At 48.3% G+C, this 18,861-nt stretch overlaps 1 protein-coding gene across 5 annotated transcripts in view; it reads left to right on the top strand.

The window, feature by feature from the left end:
- Positions 1-18,861, top strand: part of HUWE1 (HECT, UBA and WWE domain containing E3 ubiquitin protein ligase 1) — a 2,445,223-nt gene that overhangs the window by 2,337,889 nt on the left and 88,473 nt on the right. The gene's annotated exons all lie outside the window — the stretch shown is intronic.

The following is an 18,861-nucleotide window of genomic DNA, read 5'->3' as shown; positions in this document are numbered from 1 at the left end:
CATGCCACGAGGCCAAAGCATGACCCACCAGCCTGTGCGTGTCTTTCAAAGGCAGCAAACCGGTTGCTAACCCCCAAAAAAAGCGACCTCGCTGGCTGCTAGCAACTGCATCGCGCCATCAAAAACCGTGGGGAAGCGGCAAACTGACTCACCGATCTATTCCTGCAGACTCAATCTGAAAGAGGGTGAAAGGATTACAGGTATGAACTGCTGTAGTCCATGGAACGCTATCCGCCGGCTAGTATCCAGCGTGATGCTTACCCATTGCCTTAACTACTTTCAAACAGGATTATAAGGGAGGGACCCCCTGTACGTGACATGTCACATGCTGTGGAATCGTCTCTTAAAGGGCAACAGACCAATTAATCGAAGTTCTATTGAGGAATGGCCAGACAACCGAGGGCAAAGTGCAAAGTCGGTGGCTTGGTCAGTTACCATCAGCACAAAATACCACAATTACAGGGGACTGAATTACCTTATTTTCTAAGACCATTATGGAGGCATACCAATAACCCAATGGTTATTACCTCATTCCTTCAATAGTATACATCAGTGCACCATATGTAACTGGCTAATTGTGAAAACCAATTACCAACGAACAGGGCAAGAAATTCAGTTTACTGTTGTAACAACAAAGGCCATTGAATGTCCTCATTAAGGCCAATTTCATGTGTTTTAATCTATAGATCCAACGTTGTTCCAACTTAGTCAATCTGTATTGCATGGAGTAATGTTTGGTGTCGTGGGTCAATTGAGCTATTACTGTCCAGTGCAGATCTTCTTCGGTGTGATTCTCTGTGACAGTGTTGAACCATCAGGGCAGCCATATATTTTGTCCGAATTCGTGATCTGTGCTCACTAATACAAATGGAAATTTTTCTTGTTGTCATTCCAATGTACAGTAAGTTGCATGGACACCGTATAACGTATATAATGTTACTGTATGGGCAGTTTGTAAATTGACGGAGTTGCCAATTGAAGGCCCCATGGTTAAACCAAATCGTTTTAGAAGTCAAGTGACAGACACTGCACTTACCACATGGGTAGTGACCCACTAATCGCTCCCTTTTGTGACTCCAAGCTGCTCAAAGACTATTCTGTGAAAAATGTGTTCCAATGGGTTGCAACCTAGATTGCACTAACCGATCACGTAAATTCTTAGATCATTTCAAAGCAAATAATGGAAGTCCGCTGGTACATCCTGTACTCGTAACTAATTTCCAGTGCTTCTTGATTAACTTTTTAATCTGTGCAGTTTGAGGCGATAAGGTGGTAACACATACAAGCCGATCTGTGGCCGTATTTTTCTCCCTGGGACTCAAAAGATGTGCTCTTGGTGTCCAACGTGCTTTTTTTGCTGATCTTTTAATGCGCCTACGGGGATAGCCTCTCTCCAAGAGTCTGTTACCCAGAATGTTAGCGTGTCGTTCAAAATCGACAAGATTGGTGCAATTCCGTCAAAGACGGAGAAATTGCCCATAGGGTAAATTATCCTTTTGGGAATGGGGATGTTGACTGGAATATTCTAGTAAGGTGTTACGATCAGTTTGCTTTCTGTATAATGATGTATATATGTGGCCTTGTTGATGTGAAATAATCGAGTCCAAAATAGGTAGCTGTGTATGATCCGAATGACCTGTAAAGGTAAGGTTGGGATTGCACTCATTCAGCCAAACCAAAAAGGCGTCCAGGTGTTCTTTGGTGCCTTTCCAAATGAAGAAAATGTCGTCAATATATTGTTTCCAATTGGAAACGCATTTTCCAAAAGGGTTGTTGTAGACAAACTGGTCTTCGAATGCTGCCATAAAGATATTCGCAAAACTGGGGGCAAAAGCTGCCCCCATGGCAGTTCTCTGTTTTTTAATATAAATGTCATCCAAAAATAAGAAAAAGTTGTTACACAGGGCAATTTCTAGAAGACTCAGTATAAACCCTGCCGGTATATCATATGGTATCGGACGACTGTTCAGCTTCCACTTGATACATATCAACGCCTCATTCTGCGGAATGTTCGTGTATAGTGCGGTGAAATCTAGTGTCACCAACAGGTTGGAATCACCCTCTATTAACAGTCCCTCGTAGTGGTTGATTGTGGCCATGGTGTCATTTAGAAAGGATGGGGAATCTTCCGTTAACATGTGAATGGTCTTTTCTATGTACTTGCCCACTGGTTCTAATATGGAACCACATAGTGAAATGATAGGCCGTCCTGGGGGATCTATACAATTTGTATGCACTTTGGGAAGTGCATATATTGTAGGTATCCGCCATTCCCTCATAGTCGAGGAACATGCCTCTTCCGATGTTAGAAAACCTGCCTCTATGCCTTGTGTGCATAAATCTTGTAAAGTTGTCATGAGGCCAACTGTAGGGTCAATCAAATCTTTGGCATAGTGACTGGTGTTATTAATCAGGGCATATACCATGTTTTCATACCCTTGTCTGTCACCACTATTCCCCCGCCTTTATCAGCTGATTTGATGACTATGGTTTTGTTCTCAGCTAACAATTTTAGGGCTTGATTTTCTTCCAAAGACAAATTGTGTCTATGCTGTAAAGATCCAGTCTGGTTAGTAATCTCAGGAAGGGCTTTAAGGATCATTCTTTCGAATGTAATAATCTCTGGAGGAACCGCATTGGTTCCTGGTGTAAAAGAGGATTTGAGTCTAAAACCTGTTAAGGACTTATCAATCTTACTGGTTTGTCCATAAAAAAGGCCCAGAGTCTGATTAGTTATGAAGAACCTCATTATTTCAATTTCCAATTTGTTAATTGAATTATCTGCAGTTGGAACGAAACTCAAGCCTTTCTTTAAGACACATTCTTCCGCTGGGGTAAGTGGATGTTTGGAAAGATTGAACACTACTGTTTCATTCTGTATTATCGGGGATAACCCTGTTGCCTCGTGTTGAAAGTTTGTAATTGTCCCGCTGGGGGCCCATTGCCTCCTTTGGGTGGGCGTCTGCCTCTTGTTCAACCCCGGCCTAACAAATTCTGACCTTTTGTTACTTCCTTGTCCCCGTGCAGAATTCTGCAGGATTTGAAACTTCTGCAGAGGGTTTCCACACCTTTTGCCTCTCCTGGCTGGGTTTGACAAATGAGTCAATCATCTCTTCTCCAGCATGGGGTCTGGCATGGATCCACATGCGCTTAAATATTCCCCGTCGTCATGCTAGGAATCCTCTGTAAAAGAAAAAACGGTTTCATTTTCGTTTCTAAACTGTCTTTCTCCTATAAACCATTCACTGAGCTTTGGGTCATACTGCCCCTAGCCAATGACTGCCCTCTACCTAAGCCCCTACTCTGGCAGCCATGTTTAGATTTTTACTGCACGTTCAAGTGTTGGGAGTCCTCATGTTTTGCTCTTAGTTTCTCTGCGTTTTTGTGCTTTTAGATAGGAAATTTGTATTTTTCGGTCAATCGAGCCTGTGTGCTCCATCGCTATTTTTCCGATTAACGGGGACCCATTTTTCGGCATCTTTCATCACCCCTCAAGGGCAGAAATCGTCAAGTGTTCTTCTTGGAAGCTTCCAGAAGTTCTTCAGGCCTACACCGTGCCGGATCATGTAGAAGGACGGAGCTTCCCAAGCTGTGCACCAGCTGCGGTTTGCTGAATGTTTATTCAGATGACAAGCCTTCCCAGTGCCTGTATTGTCTACACCCAGCACATAAAGATGATGATTGTGAGATCTGTGGTTTCTCCAAATGCACCATGAAGGATCGACACGACCGGTTGGCGGCGTGGCTCCAAGCCATTTCCTCTGCCTCGGGTGCTTCTCAGGGCATGCCTCTTGCAGATCCAGCCAACCTGAGCCGGCTTCTAAGTCCTCTGAGGGCGCTCCATCCGTGGGGGCCCAACACAAGGCCAAGCACCGCAAGTCTGCTTCCGTCGGGTGCGTTTATAGTCTCCATTTGCCTCGATCTGCAGCCACTGCTCCAGCTCTGTCCAAGAGGGAGTCAGCTGCCCCTGTAAAGCTGCAGGAAAAGGGTAAGGTTTCCGAGCCGCCTGTGCAGGAGAAGGCCATGCAGGACAAGGTGTCCGAGCTTCCCGTGAAGGAGGATGCCAAGATGGCTAACCTCCCTTTCGAAGGCAAAAGAGGCAGACCCTGACCAGGTTGCCCCGGCGATGGCCAGAATATCTCTACTGGTCAGGAGAGAGTATTTGTTTAAGCCGATAGTGAAAACCCTGGAGAAGAGGATGCCGGAGCTCAGTCCGAGACCGACCCCTCAGGACCCAAAGAAAGGGTGGGGCAGTTGCTCGTCCGACAAGGAGTAGATTTTTTCCATCCACACAGTCCATGATGGGGACGACTATGGGAACGTCGATGAGACGACTGCCGAAGGCAACGACTATGACATTGTCCATACTGACGGGGAGGACGACATGGACACTGGGCCCAGTGTCCCGACTCCCCAGGTGCCACCTAGAGTTTTGTCACAGGATATCCTTTCGACGCTCCACATATTCGTGTTGGAGATTCAGAGGAGGTTGCCGACAACTCCATCGGCATAGTCGGTGACCACGTTGACACCAGGATCACCAGCATCGAAGAAGAGGAGACACCCGAGGCCTCCATTCCAACCGCCCCAGCCCTCCACCCCTTCCCTAGGGGTACGAGGACAGACACGCCGACAACAACGGATACGGACGATGACGCAGGACTGGGAGACCCTGCATCACCGGCACTGAGAGCCTCTCCACCGGACAAGGTGGGATCCTTTCATTCCATGATTGCCCAGGCGTCGGAGCTCTTGCAGCTCACCCCGGAGGAAAAGGAGGGCTTCCTGTACCAACGCCGGGAGGCAAAGAGGAAGACTATCCTGTCGGTCCCGCTCCTGGATGACGTCTTGGATGAGGTGCTGGCATTACTGGAGAACCCTGCTTCACGTCTAGATAAGAGAGACTGGCTTGAGGAGAAATACCGGGTGCCAAAACCTGCGCCCAAGTGTCTCCGGTCTCAGCGGCCGCCAGGAAGAAGTCATCGGGTTCATCGTCATCTTCATCCGTACCCCTGGACAACGAGGGGAAGACATTGGATTCAATGGGTGGGTAGGTAATCTATTCGGCGGCGACGACGGTGAAAGCGGCCAACACCTTGGCGATCGTGGCCAGATACGACCGGGAGCTTTAGTTTAAGATGGCTCCACTCCTGGAATTCCTGCCTGATGACAAACGAGTCAAGGCTTTGGAGATCCTCCAAGAAGGTGAAGTTGCGTCAAATCACAGTGGCACTGGACATTGCGGATACAGGTTATCGGCAGATGGGCAACAGGGTTTGCCTTCGCTGTCGTGGCTGGCTCAAGGCCAGCAACTTCAGGCAGGTGGTCCAGACGAGGGTCCTGAACATGCCGTTCGATGGAGACAACCTATTTGCAAGACGGTCTTTGAGTCGCCCCAGGCCATCAAGGCGCACCCTTCAACAACACAGGCTGTCCTTTCGTTCCTCAGGAGGAAAGTCTAGCAGGTCTTGGAAGGGTTTTGGCAGGGACTCTTCCTCTTACCGCCAACCCTCCTGCTCCTCGACCCAGGAAGCCAACAGGGGTCACTCCAAAGCCTTCGGGGGTGGCTGCCGTCAAGGCTCCCAGGGCGGTGCCCAGACCGCCAAGCAGGACTGACCGAACCAAGACGCCGGGCCCCCACCGCTGAACCCCAATGGGATGCCAGCTGGCGAACTTCTTCAGCGTATGGAAGACCATCTCCACCGACTGATGGATGCTCTCGCCCACGGACACACCTTGGAGTTTCAATGAAAGTGTCCTCGGATACCACCGGTGGCCCGACAGGAACAACGCGTCCCGCAGCTGCTGCTGGAGGTTTGGGCCATGTTAAAGAAAGGGACGATAGAGCTGGTTCCAAAGCGGCTCTGGAGTTTACTTGGGGTACTTTCTTGTAAGAAAGAAGACTGGGGATGGAGGCCCATTCACAACCTACGACGACTCAACAAGTAGATAAAGTCCCATAAATTCAGGATTGTTACACTGCCGCACATGCTCAGCCAGCTAGAGGAGGGAGGCTTTCTGTTGTTGGATTTAGAGGACTCATACTTCCACATCCCCATACACAAAGGACACCGAAAGTTTTGCGCTTCGTCGTTCAAAGGAAGCATTACCAGTTAAAGGCTCTTCCCTTCGGACTGAAAGTCAGCGCCCAGACTCTTCAAGTGCTTGGCGTCAGTGGCAGTCCATCTACGACTGCAAGGGATCCACGTGTACCCTTACCTGGACGACTGGCACATGCGGGCCAGATCAAGAGACATCGCCGTCATCCACTCGGCAAGGACTGTCCGCCTGCTGACAGAACTGGGGTTCTATGTGAATTATGCAAAGTCCTGCTTGACTCCATCGCAGGACGTGCTGTTCCTGGGATCCAGGTTCGACACAGTAGCCTGCCTGGCGGCACCATCTGAGGAGTGGATATCGGCCATCCTAGGCAAAGTGCAACGGCAGTTAGCACTGAGTATCGCCACAGTGAGGACCATCAAGTCTCTACTCGGCATGATGTCGTCATGTATATACCTGATTCGCCTCTGCAGGAGTTCCTCGACGCCTGTTGGGTCCAGGTGTCCGGAGGCTTCCAGGACAGGATTGCGCTCGACAAGGAGTTCCGTCGGGCGATAAGGTGTCCAGAGTCCCCCGTACCAGGAGATGGTCACGACATGGCACTTCCCTGGAAGGATGGGGAGCCCACACTGGGCGTCTTCATGCCAGAGGCCTGTGGCTACCAGAGGAGAAGTCACTACACATCAACGTTCTGTAACTATGGGCAGTGTTTTGGGCCCTCAAGTCGTTTCTTCCGTCCCTCAAGGGCAAAGTGGTGAGGGTCTTCACGGACAATACCACCACAATGTTTTACATCCGGAAACGGGGGCACCAGATTCCCAGTGCTCTCCAAAGAAGCGCAGGATTTATGGCACTGGGCCGTTGCCCAGGGGATGTTCCTCATTCCATTTAACCTGGCTGGAGTAAAGAACACCGTCGCCGACTCTCTCAGCAGGGAGCTGCGCTCTTGCCACGAGTGGGAGCTTCGGCAGGACCAAGTGGACAACTTTTCCTCAAATGGGGCAGTCCCCAGATAGATATGTTTGTGACTGCGACTAACACAAATTGGCAGAGGTTCGCCAGCAGGTTCACCCAGCCGGGGAGCATGGGGGCATTCTCATTTCCTTGTGAAGGCCTGTTTCTGTATGCGTTCCCGCTGTCGTCGTTACTTCTTCGAGTCTTCAATCAACTCGGACAGTACCAGTGCAGGATGATCCTCGTTGCACCAGCGTGGCCGAGGCAGATCTGGTACCCGGACCTTCTCTGCATTTCAGCGTCCCCTCCAGTCAAGCTGCCAGTGGTCGCGGATCTTCTCGCCAGGGGAGGAGGTGCCCTTCTGCACCACGACCCGCGGTCTCTGACTGGCTCTTGCTGCATTGGAGTTTGGGGGCTGCGATCCTCCGGCGGACTGCAAGGAGATACTTGCCAAGGCCAGGGCGTCATCTCTTTAAAATGCTACAGACACAATGCAAGCGCTTCACAATTTGGTGCAGCTCGCAGAAGATCAACCGTATTTCCACATTTACTGTCATTGGCTAAATCGGGGATGGCTCACGCCTCCATCAAGGTTCATCTGGCAGCTATCTCCTGCTACACCATATCTACGGGACGGTCTTCACTGTGGTCGCACCGTCTAGTTAAGGCATTAATCAAGGCTCTGGCCCCAGCGTGGGAACTCTGTGTGATGCGGACTTGGCTCATGGGGGCTCCATTCCAACATATGCATTCAGCTCCGCTCATGTTTCTGTTGTGGAAGACAGCTTTTCTCGTGGCCATCACCACTGCACGAAGAGTAGGTGAGATCCAGGCCCTGTCTTGGAAGCAGCTTACTTGACTTTTCATGAGACGAGGGTGGTGCTGCAGACGCACCCCTGCTTCATGCCCAATGTTCCGTTGGAATTTCAGCTCAACGAGCCCTTGGTATCACCTGTGTTTTTTCAGACACATTTGTCGCCAGCTGAAAGGACGTTGTACTCGCTGGATGTGGCTAGAGCGCTGCACAAAGAGTTACTGGAAAACTTCTCAGCTCTTTTTTAACTTTGGTCCGGTGAACAATGCTAAGGCCCTGTCCAAGGCTTCCATTTCCAGGTGGCTCTACGGCTGTATCACTCACTGTCACCGGTTGACAAAGCGGCTGCTGCCTGGCTGTCCGAGAGCCCATTCTACCAGAGCGATCGCTGCTACAGCGGCGTTCATGTCTGGTGTGCCCCTGTTGGAGATTTGCAAAGCTGCTACATGGAGGTCGACACACACCTTCATGAAGTTCTGGACTCCTCCCTGGTATTCCAGGGAGGAGTCCAGACTCGGTCAAGCAATACTGCTCAACCTGTTCGCTTGAAGGTGAACCTGGTGAGGAGGTAAGAGTAATTGCTTCTGTTGAGCCTTGCCACATCCTGTGGTTATGTACTGTTATGTATTCTTTATTCATGAGCATGTATATTCATGCCAGACCCCATGCAGGAGAAGGAACAAGTTACTTACCTGTATGGGTCTGGCATGGATTCACATGCGATTCCTCCGGCCGTCCCCTCTGCGGCTCTTCTTGGTCATACTGCCACTTTACGTGTTACCAAATCTGAAGATGGCTGCCAGAGGGGGGCTTAGGTAGAGGGAAGTATGGCCTAGAGCTCAATGATTGGTTTATGGGAGAAAAACAGTTTATAAACTAAAGTGAAACTCTTTTTTCTTTTACAGAGGATTCCCAGCCTGAGGATGGCTAATATTCATGAGTATCTGAAGCCAGCCCAGAACCATGCTGGAGAATAACAGTTACAGGTAAGTAACTTGTTCCTTAGTAAACCAACTGGACAATATACTTTTTGTGAATAGTGGAAAACTTATTCTAGGAATAGTAAAACACCTATAACTACTTTTGTGATAAACCAGTTATACTAGGTGAGTAAAACTGAAGGATGTTATATTCTATTACAGGTGATTTTGAGATCAGTAAAAAACAGATTGAGATAAGCAATAACTCTTGTAACATATTTTAGGATGGCAAACAGCTACCTCAAGGTAAGTAAAACACATGCACCTTTTAAAGGAGCTATCGGCGACTTCAAGGCCGGTATAAACCTCAGACTATTTTTGTGTCTGTCTAAAACCGACCAGGGATAGCAAAACCCAGTGTTACACTTTGAGTGACTCAAGGTTATTCTAGGTAGTTAAAACCTAATGCCGACCTATTTCTGACAGGCTAACAGCAAGTCAGGGGAAGCAAGACTCAGTTGGGATACGTATACACCTATTCTCTGAAACGAATAGTTAGTGGAGCCAACAGCATTACTTTTGGTAAAGAGTCACAACCAATTTATAGGCGAGTAAAATAACCTTGCATTCAATTTCTATTAGAATGGCGAAACAGTTTCTAAGGAAAGACAGATGTTACATATACTTTTCAGAATGGCAGAACATTTCGAAGGTAAGTAATAACTTTTGTAACTGTTCACTCTCAGTTAGTTACCAACAAACTTCTTTTACAAGTAAGTAACTTTTAAACACTCATTCTCTTTTCTAGGCAAAAGTCCCAATCCTTAGAAGTCTTTCCCTTATTCTTGGAGCATGAGTGTTCTCAGTGTCAGTGGAAGAAGGGGGGTCACTACGGTCTAGTGTCCAACAGGCAGGTCAGGATAGGTACTTGAGTAGCAAAAGTCAGAGTTCCTAAGAAAGACTGTTGGAACAAGTAAGTACTTTACTTTTAGAGTTAGTTGAGGGTCCAAGGGCTTCACAGAAGACACCCTAGCAGGATTCCAGCAGGGGGCCTGATAAACTGGACGAGAGGCCTCCCAATCACAGAAATCAACCCAAAACTATGCAGGAATCACAAGAGACTTAAGGTAAGTAGATACCCAAGTGAACACAGTACCTCAGCATAGAAGATTATTTTGCAGCTGGAGAACTTCAGTATCTGTAGCCAAAAGCCCAATCGTTGAATTCCTTCATTAAGAAGACCAAAGACGGGACACTGGAAGGACATTTGCAGCAAGGATCACAGGGAAGGCTCTAGGCAAGGCTTTCCTTGCGTCTGGATGTGGTTCCGAGGATTTTGTGCCTTTTTCATGGGTACAGAAAAAGACAGAATATCGCTGGTCGGATTCTCGTCATTTCCAAGGTCCAGCATTCTAGTTAGGTGACTTTTTTCAGACTGGAATTGTGTCTCTGGATATCCAGCAGTATGCCCACGAAGTTTCAGCGAGATTCGGAAGACAATGGCTCGAGGTCCCAGGGTAATGGGGTATTGCAGTCCCACAAGGTCGCAATACAGCGTTGGATGGCTCATAATGCATGTGGGGTTGAGTCTGGTGAGTTTCACCAGACTCTGGGCCGGTGTCGTCGTTTTTGGAGTCCCCAGGTCAATTGAAAGGAAGGGCTACAGCAGTCTCTCCAGTCGCTGGAAATCACCTCAGCTATGGTTTCTTCATCTTCCTCTTCGCTTTTTGGTTCCAGTAGTCGACTACCTCTTCAGCTTCCAGGATCGGACTTCTATGCAGGAACCAAGCCAATCAAACAGACTTGCAACATTCAAACTTGGAGGGGTTGGCAATCTTTTCAGCACAGCCAACCTTCAAGTTTGAACTGGATTCTCGCTGTCAGGCTGGAAGACAAATGGCTGCAGAGTTTTGAACCCCTCCCTCTCTTGCTGCCTTCAGACACTATGGAGCCTGAGCGGGGAGTCCACAGTATTCCGGCTGTAGATAAAAATCACACAAAGCAAGTTCCCACGCTGGAAGTCAGGGGAAGGAACAAGAAAGGACAAGAACACTAAAAAGGTTATAAAAAAAAAAAACCTGGGCCATTTTGGTTGTTACGGAGAATTCTCAGAAATGTACGAATTCCCTTCACTTTAGAGACCCCCAGCAACGTTGCTGGATTTTAAGGACTTGATTTTTTTAACCTGGAAAGAGTGTGAGCCTTTTTCCCCCCACTCTTTCATGTGTTTTGATATGTTTTACCTTTGTGTTCTCCGATTATGGCGTTTTAGATAACTCCATAGGCATCATCTTTTCGTGTGTGTTAGACAGCACCCTCAGTGCAGTGACACAGAGAGGTATTTTAGACTTCCCAAAGGTTTAGATACCTTCTCTGGATAAACTACTTTTTCCCAGAGAATGTAAAGTGAAATTGACTTTACTAGTCTTTTCCAAATACATGGACCCAGCACACACCATCTTACAATGGAGTCCTGGAGGGGTTACATAGTATCCCCTAGGTCTAAACACTCATGTAGCAGTCAAATGCTACCCTTTCCGTTTGAAAAGGCTGGTGGCAGTGGTTTTACAACGAACTACCATGATTTTTCCCGACCGCGAACACGGTTGCTAAAAATCACGCGAGCAATGTTTTTCAAGATGGCGCCTTAAGCCCCTTTGTTTAAACGGGTCCCAGTCTTCTTTTTTTGCCATTTCTTTTTGGAAAGGTCCTTCTAGTGTTTGTCTCTGCGCGCCAAACCAGGTTTGGTCCCTTTGTTCGTGTGCCTTTTGGCGGGCTTCATGACTGAAGACCGCCTCTGGCGCCTGAGTGTCTGGGTTGGGCAGGAAGTGAGGGAGGTGCCCGAAACTCCCTGTGCTTAGTCTCCTAGGAGACCCAAATGCACTCTGGCGTGATTGGCTGGCTGACTGTCCGGCAAGGACAGCCACCCTGCTAGGAGAGTGACAGCTAGGCTGGAATTAAAGGGAGAAAACTGTTTAAAAGTTGAGTCTTGTGGACTGGAAGGCAGAGTCGACCACTGGACCGAAAGAACCGAAGACGAGCTGGAAGAGGACGGCTGCTGCAACCACTGGACCGTTGTTTTGCCCGGTGAAGCCCTGCTGCAGGTCCGAATTGCCAAACTCAATTCGACAGAGAAGCTCCTTCAAGGACGGTTTCTTCCTTTGAGTTGGTGGGACCAATCAACTCCTAAGACACCTGCATACCATTCTCAAGGCTGGTTAGGTTTAACCAGGGAGAGGGAAACCAGTTCGTGTTCTTGAATCTACAGCTACTGAAGTGACTCCATTTTGTTTGCTCTCCAACGATCCCGTGCAGTGCAGGAGTCCCCCAACGTCATCCCTCTTGTCCCCACGACCGAGGTTCAGGAACAGCGAGATCCTCAGGAACTCCAGGAACCACGACTTCAGCAACATTTGTTTTCTTCATACAAAGGTACTGTGCCAACCCGATTGAGAGAACGCCACTCTTGCAGAGAAAGTTCCAAGTGTCTTCTAGTGAAATGTTTTATAAATGATTGTGTAAATAAGTATTTTACCAAGAAACCTTGAGTATAAGTCTCTACTTGAACCACTGTGATTGAAAGTCCTCTGTAACTACATGTACTGCTCACATTCACTCTTGAGATAAGCCTGGCTGCTCAGCTCGCTACCAACAAACTGTGGGGTAAAGACTTGGTCTTGCTTACACCTGTAGTCCTAATTGTGTGTGGTGGTCCCAGAGGGTACTGCATGCAATTCTGCCTAACATTGGTAAAATTATCATCTATGGGTGCCTTTACCCTGGGGCTGTGGAAACATCCTGTGGTAAAGGAGCACCAAATTAATAAAAAGGTTCACTGCCACCAGCCATTAACGGTAAGTTTGTCCTTGTAACATAAATGTTACATTTAAAATAATGAGAAAGGGTATACTCAGTATCTCCCCAGCACTCCACAAAAGGTGGGGGGTGCTGGTCTCGCCTAATAAAATGTAAAGGGGATCCAAATATCCTTTCTACCCTTGCGAACTGTAGTTCTCACAAGGTTAGGCAGAGAAAGTTAAAAGGGAAGCCTCTAGGGCAACTCAGCAACATTAGGCTCTTATTGCCAAAATGTAGTAAAAGAGGATTAAGTTTAAAGGGCACTATGGAGAGTCTTAAAAATGACACCCATAAAAAGAATAAAAGATTCTGGAGTGTGGGAAAAGGTTCCCACTCGCAGAGGTATAAGGAAAAATAATCCACCAGTAAAAGCAAAAGGTTCTGGGATTGGCACTGGTCAGGAAGATGTATCATAAATTAATCTAAATGTCTGTGTTAGTTAAGATTAATCTTAACTAACACAGTGCGCCAGGTGCGTGACTGGTCACTTTTGCTCTGAAATAAATCTGTGAATTTCACTCCATAGCGACCTCAATGGCAGCGGAGCAGCCAGCATGAAAGGAGAATGGGTGAAGCCAGCCTTGGGAAGACCGTCATAGCGGTAAAACTAACACAGTAGCTGGAAGCATAATAGGGCTGCAGCAGACACTGTTTGCTGGAGCCCACACCCAAGAGAAGCCACTAAACCACCAAGGATTAAAAGAAAAGAACCAGGCCTCCATGAAGGCCAGGTTAATAAAAACCCAGTAAATCACCAGATTGCTCTGAGGGGGTAAATCAGCCATTGTTTTAGGGATGCCACCAATGGCTTTAGTCAGTGACTGACAGTGGGGGTGGGGGGTCACCTGGCAGTAAACTAACCAGCATTATCGACACCGGGGCTAGGAAGGTGGAGAAATACCAGGAAAGACTATAGAGAGATGGGTGGTGCTAGAACCAACTGTCCTAAAGATCCCAGTAGGCCCTAAATATCTCCCACAGATCAACCGCATTCTGTCCGTGTTAAGAAAATGAAGACCCTTGGGATGACCAATGGCTTCAGTATGGTTTTTTGTGGCAGACCCAGTTGATGCGCCAAGCTTTTATCAGAAATTCCAGCAGGGTGTTTAGTGTAGCTTGCTGATTGCTCCCTCTGGCTCTTACACTTCTCGACTTGGACATGACCTAAACTCTACATGTATATCACACACTTTGCCCCTTCGTCAAGTCCTTTTTTCTGTGTGCTCCGCACGCTGTTTCTCGGCTCCAAAATGTCTATTCCATCACTGACCCACATATGTGCGTGGAGTCTGGGGGTTGATCACAACATGGAACTGTGCAGCTTGCGTCGGTCAATAAACCCAAAGGCCTTCATTTGAGCAGGCTGCCAAGTTGGTGCTAGGTTGTCCCCCTTCAAAGTTCTCTACCATTTCTCAGGCTATGGAGGTTGAGGTGGAAGATCAGACTAAGGAGAAAGGCTATGAGATAGGGTAGAAGGTACATGAAGGCCAAGAAAAGGTTGAGTTGTGCAGTATATCTTTTCATTCCTCTCATAAGAAGAGGAGGCGGATGAAACAGGTGTAGGAGAGGCAAGAATAATGATTTTTCTGACATCAAAAGCAGTAAGTCTAAGGCCACGACTGGTATGGCTTCAAACTCGAATTAAGCTGTCGCTCAGACAAGCGCGCCTGTATTGGTTGGTAAGAATCCCCAGAAATCGGGCTATACGCCCTGAAACTCAGCCCCTTCGTTGTTGGTTCCTGGAGCGATGTTCTTCCGCGTCGCCTCTTTCTGAACTCGGTCACAGTCCATTCTACCCTGGCCGCACCACCACCACCACCTACCAACTACACCCAAGAATCTAGTGCAATTCTTTCAGTCCAGAAATTCAAATCTCGACAATGACAAAAGGGGTCCCTGTTCCCTTTGGTCTCAAGCCCTTGTCAATATTTGGCTTCATAATGCGAGCAGTCTTAACACATCCCCCATATGGAGCTGCAACAGTCATCCCTGTATTTGCATCCCTACGAACAATTTAGAGAGGTTGTGGGAAACTGTATTAGACGTAGGATTAGGAGCTCAGACCGAAAAGTTACTCCAGTACCAGGTACCCAACATTTTAGATAAAGGGCAACAGTCACAGACTGTTCTACCACAAAGGATCTGGTGCTGCCTCTGTGGCAGCAACCGTGCTACATGCCAGCTATTGATAAGGATCTAATGAGGACGTGCAAGCTGATGCAAGAGGACCATGCTTTCTTGTCCAATCACCTGACCCCAGAATGCTTAGGGTGCAGGAGGCCACAGTGAAATTATAAGCAGTTTACTTTGGCTCTTCCTCTGGATATGGAGGAGAAGAAGGCTGAGGACATAGCCAAAGGAGAAATTACTTACTGGCAATGTTCTTTGTATGGATTCAGCCTGAAGGCAGTGCTGGGGGTGTTCACAAAGTGCTTGTCCCCGGTGGTGGGGCATCTACGCCATAAGGGCATTCACGTGTACCCTTAACTGGACGGCTGGCTCATTCGCTCATGGTCACCCACCCTGGCGACCCAGCACATGACAGAGACCATTTGCCTTCTGGGGGCTCTCGGATTGTCCATCAATTATCCAAAGTCTTGCTTGGTGCTATTGCAGAAAGCTCTGGTCCTGGGCACCCGCCTCAACATGGTTGCAAGCTTAGCATCCCCCTCGGGGGAGAAGGTGACAGTCATCCTAGTAAGGTTCAGCAGAGTCTCTCACAACAGTCACTCCATCAAGTCACTGTTGGACATGAAGTCCTCCTGCATCCATCTTGTCCCCTTTTTGCAGGCTCCAGATGAGGCCTCTCCAGGATTGTCTCAACGTCATGTGGCAGCAGGTCACGGGCGCTTGGACGGACAAGATCACTCTTTCTCAGGAGTTCCGGCAAGCTCTACAGAGATGGAGCTCCATTTCGGACCCCCCATACCAGGCCACGGTCACCATGGATGCTTCCCTGGAAGGTTAGGGAGCCCACACAGGACAGTCTCGTGCCAGAGGACGGTGGCTCCCACAGGAGAAGGACCTGCACATAAACATTCTGGGGCTCTGTGCAGTCTTCTGGGCCCTCAAGTCGTTCCAACCTCAGCTGCGGGGGAAGGTGGTGCATATCATCACGGATAACGCCACCACCATGTTTTACATCCCATAGCCGGGCAGGATGTCCTCCTTCGCCCTCTACCTGTAAGCCCAGTCCCTGTGGCGCAAGGCCATTCTTCAAGACAAGACATGTTCCTCGTCCCCTTTCACCTGGCCGGCATCGAACACCATTGCGGACTCCCTCCGCATGGAGCTGCGGTCCTGTCACGAGTGGGAGCTTCATCAAGCACACGTGTCTCGCCTCTTCAGCGGCTGGGGGCTTTCCCAGATCAACCTCTTTGCCACAGCTGCCAACGCCAAGTGCCAGAAGGTTGCCAGTAGATATCCTCAGCTGAGGAGTCTAGGGGATGCCTTCTCGTTCCCCTGCATGGTCTCTTCCTGTACGCTTTCCCTCCGATTCCACTACTGTTGCGTGTGATCAACACACTCCGATGGTGCCACTGCTGGATGATGCTCATCGCACTGGCGTGACCGAGGAAGATCTGGTACTCGGACCTTCTCCATCTGTCGGTTGTCCCGGCCATCCAGCTGCCTCAGTTTCCAGACCACCTTCCAGAGAAAGCAGATCTATCCTGCACCACAACCCGGCATTACTGAGCCTCAAGGCCTGCCTCCTTCAGCCCTAGAATGTGGGCACTATTCCATGCTGATGGAATGCAAGAAGATCCTGGCCAAGGCATGTGCTCCTTCTACGTTGTCCTGCTACAGGCACAAGTGGAAGTGCTTCACAATATGGTTCTGGGCGCAGACTATCAATCCTCTGCCGGTAACGTCGCTGTAGCGCCTCCCGTATCTGCTCTTGCTGCCCAAGGCTGGTCTGGCTCATGCCTCCAAGGTTCATCTGGCTGCCGTATCCCAGTACGCACATAGGCAATACTTTCAAGTCAGACAGAATCAGAGAACACTTGCTGACAGAAATACAAAAGTCAATATGCCGGAGCCAGTGTCAAGTGGAACCGGGTTCCTGTTGTCAAGGATCACAGTCAGACAGTTCAAGATTCAACGTTGCCAGGAGTACTTGGATATTGTCAACAGAGGAAGCAAAAGTTATAAGAGGGAAGGAAGACAAGGGCAAGCCTTGGAGGAGGAGAAAAGGGATTCACCCTAGTTCCTCGAAGCAGAAAGAGTACCTTATTCAATGAAGAAGCTGGTGCCACGGCAGTTGTTTCTGGTAGTTTCCTGCAGACCCACTGTTCCTGGAGCTTCGGTCATGGAGACGAGAAGGACGACGTCTGGAGGGGTCTACACCACTCAGGGATGAGGCCAGCAGCAGCGAAGGAGAATAAAAGGTGCGCTCCTTTAAAACAGGAGAGGCTCTTCAGATGGCTATCTGGACTACTACAGCAAGGTGCAGTGATTTCGACCACAAAGGGGGATCCTCTGGCTGTGGAAGACGAGCTGGTTGACCCCACCAGGCTCAAGGGAAGAAGACTCAGGACTGGATCTTCTCTGGTCGTCCAAGGATAGATGGCTCAGGACTGCATCAGGGCTTCACCGGGACGGGGTAGTTGCAGCAGCAGTCTTCTTCTCCGCTTCTCTTCGGTTCCTTGCAGTTCCAGTGGCGACTCTGACTTCCAGCCCAAGAGTCCTGCCTTTTATGCAAAAATCCCCCATTCACACAGCCTGGCTGTCAATCACGCAGCAGGGTGGTTGTCCAGCCCGGACAACCACCTCAGCCAATCATGGCAAAGTGCGACTTGGGTTTCCTGGGATACCCTGTGCAGGGGGTGACTACACCCCTCCCTCACATTCAGCCCACCTAGACACCCAGGCGCCTAGAGGAGGGCTTCTTAGCAGAAGCCTGCCAAAAGACGGTGAACAAAGAAGGCAAACCTGGTTTGCCGCGCAAAGTAAAACACAAGAAGGACTTTAACAAAAAGAAATGGCGATTAAACCCAACCAGAGCAAAAAGAAAAAGTATTTGGTCAATATAATATAATAGCCTAAAACAATACCACGTTTATATAGTATAATCGCGGTAGAAAAGTTAGGGTAGATACCACTGCCACCAGCCAAGTCTAAATGTTAAAAGAGCAAAACAAAGCTCAGATAGGTACAGACAACAAGGGGTAGGAGTTAACCCGTTTCCAGTACTCCACGTAAGATGAGTTGTACTGGGTCTGTAGTTTTTAAAGTGTAAAGTTAATGGCAGCTTTACCTCTTTCTGGGGGACAGTAGTCAGCCCCAGAAAGAGAAGTCATTGGGAAGTCTTAAAGACAACCCTGTGTTACCGCACTGAGGGTGCTGTGTAACACACACAAGTAGTTTGGGCTCTTGGAGTGGTGTGCTCCAGAGTCCAAGACCACACAACAGTAGAAATGCACATAACAAAACCCAGGTAGGAGTGGGGAAAAAGGCACACTCTTACCAAGTGGAAAAACTCCAGAAATCCAGCAAAGCTGGGCGACTCACTAGGGGAGGGAAATTAGCCATATAATGAGAATTCTCTCTAACAAAGTTCCTTTGTAACCTATCTCCAGTCCACTCCGCTTTGCTCGTCGAACCTGGGTGGGAAATTCAAACACCTCCACCCCCTCCCGGGTTTGCCTTGGGTGTGGAAGAAAGGCAAACACTTGCCTTTCCTTGGGTAAATTGTTCAAATAACTTTGAAATGGTTTGAAGCTAATCACCGCCACAAGCCCATTTCATACTTTAAGATTACTCAAACTGGTGAGAAACACTGTATTGAACCCTGTGACCTTTGCGCACAAGACCCCATTCATCTTAGGGGTTGGACTTCTCAAGTTAGGTTATTGCTCTTGTTATTGGTTGCCATAATTTACTGCATCTAACCTAGTTGCATTGCTTATGTCATCTGATGTTTATTAAGACAATCTATGATGACTCTATATTTGTGTAAGAGTATTGTGTGAACATACTACCCGTTAGATTCATTTTCCAGTGTACTCAAAAGGCCTAAAATAAATTAATATTTTTTTTTTATAACTGCCTGTCTAAATTGGATAATTGTGTGCCATACTGTCTGAACTCATTGATGACCCCTGTCCCTACTCACCCTCTTGAGGCTTTGCCTTGACCGCTCCTACACGTACCTTGATTGTGTTTTTGCTAACATTTTAGTGCATCCTGTTCATCATAACTATGCTGGCCTCCTAAAATCTGTCCATCTTAACAGTAACATTTAAAGTTTTACAT

The sequence above is a fragment of the Ambystoma mexicanum genome, chromosome 2p (genome assembly GCF_040938575.1).
Source record: "Ambystoma mexicanum isolate Mex_15411 chromosome 2p, UKY_AmexF1_1, whole genome shotgun sequence".
In the NCBI taxonomy this organism is placed as follows: domain Eukaryota; kingdom Metazoa; phylum Chordata; class Amphibia; order Caudata; family Ambystomatidae; genus Ambystoma; species Ambystoma mexicanum.
The sequence above is the reverse complement of the archived record's forward strand: the minus strand, read 5'-3'. Positions and strand labels throughout refer to the sequence as shown.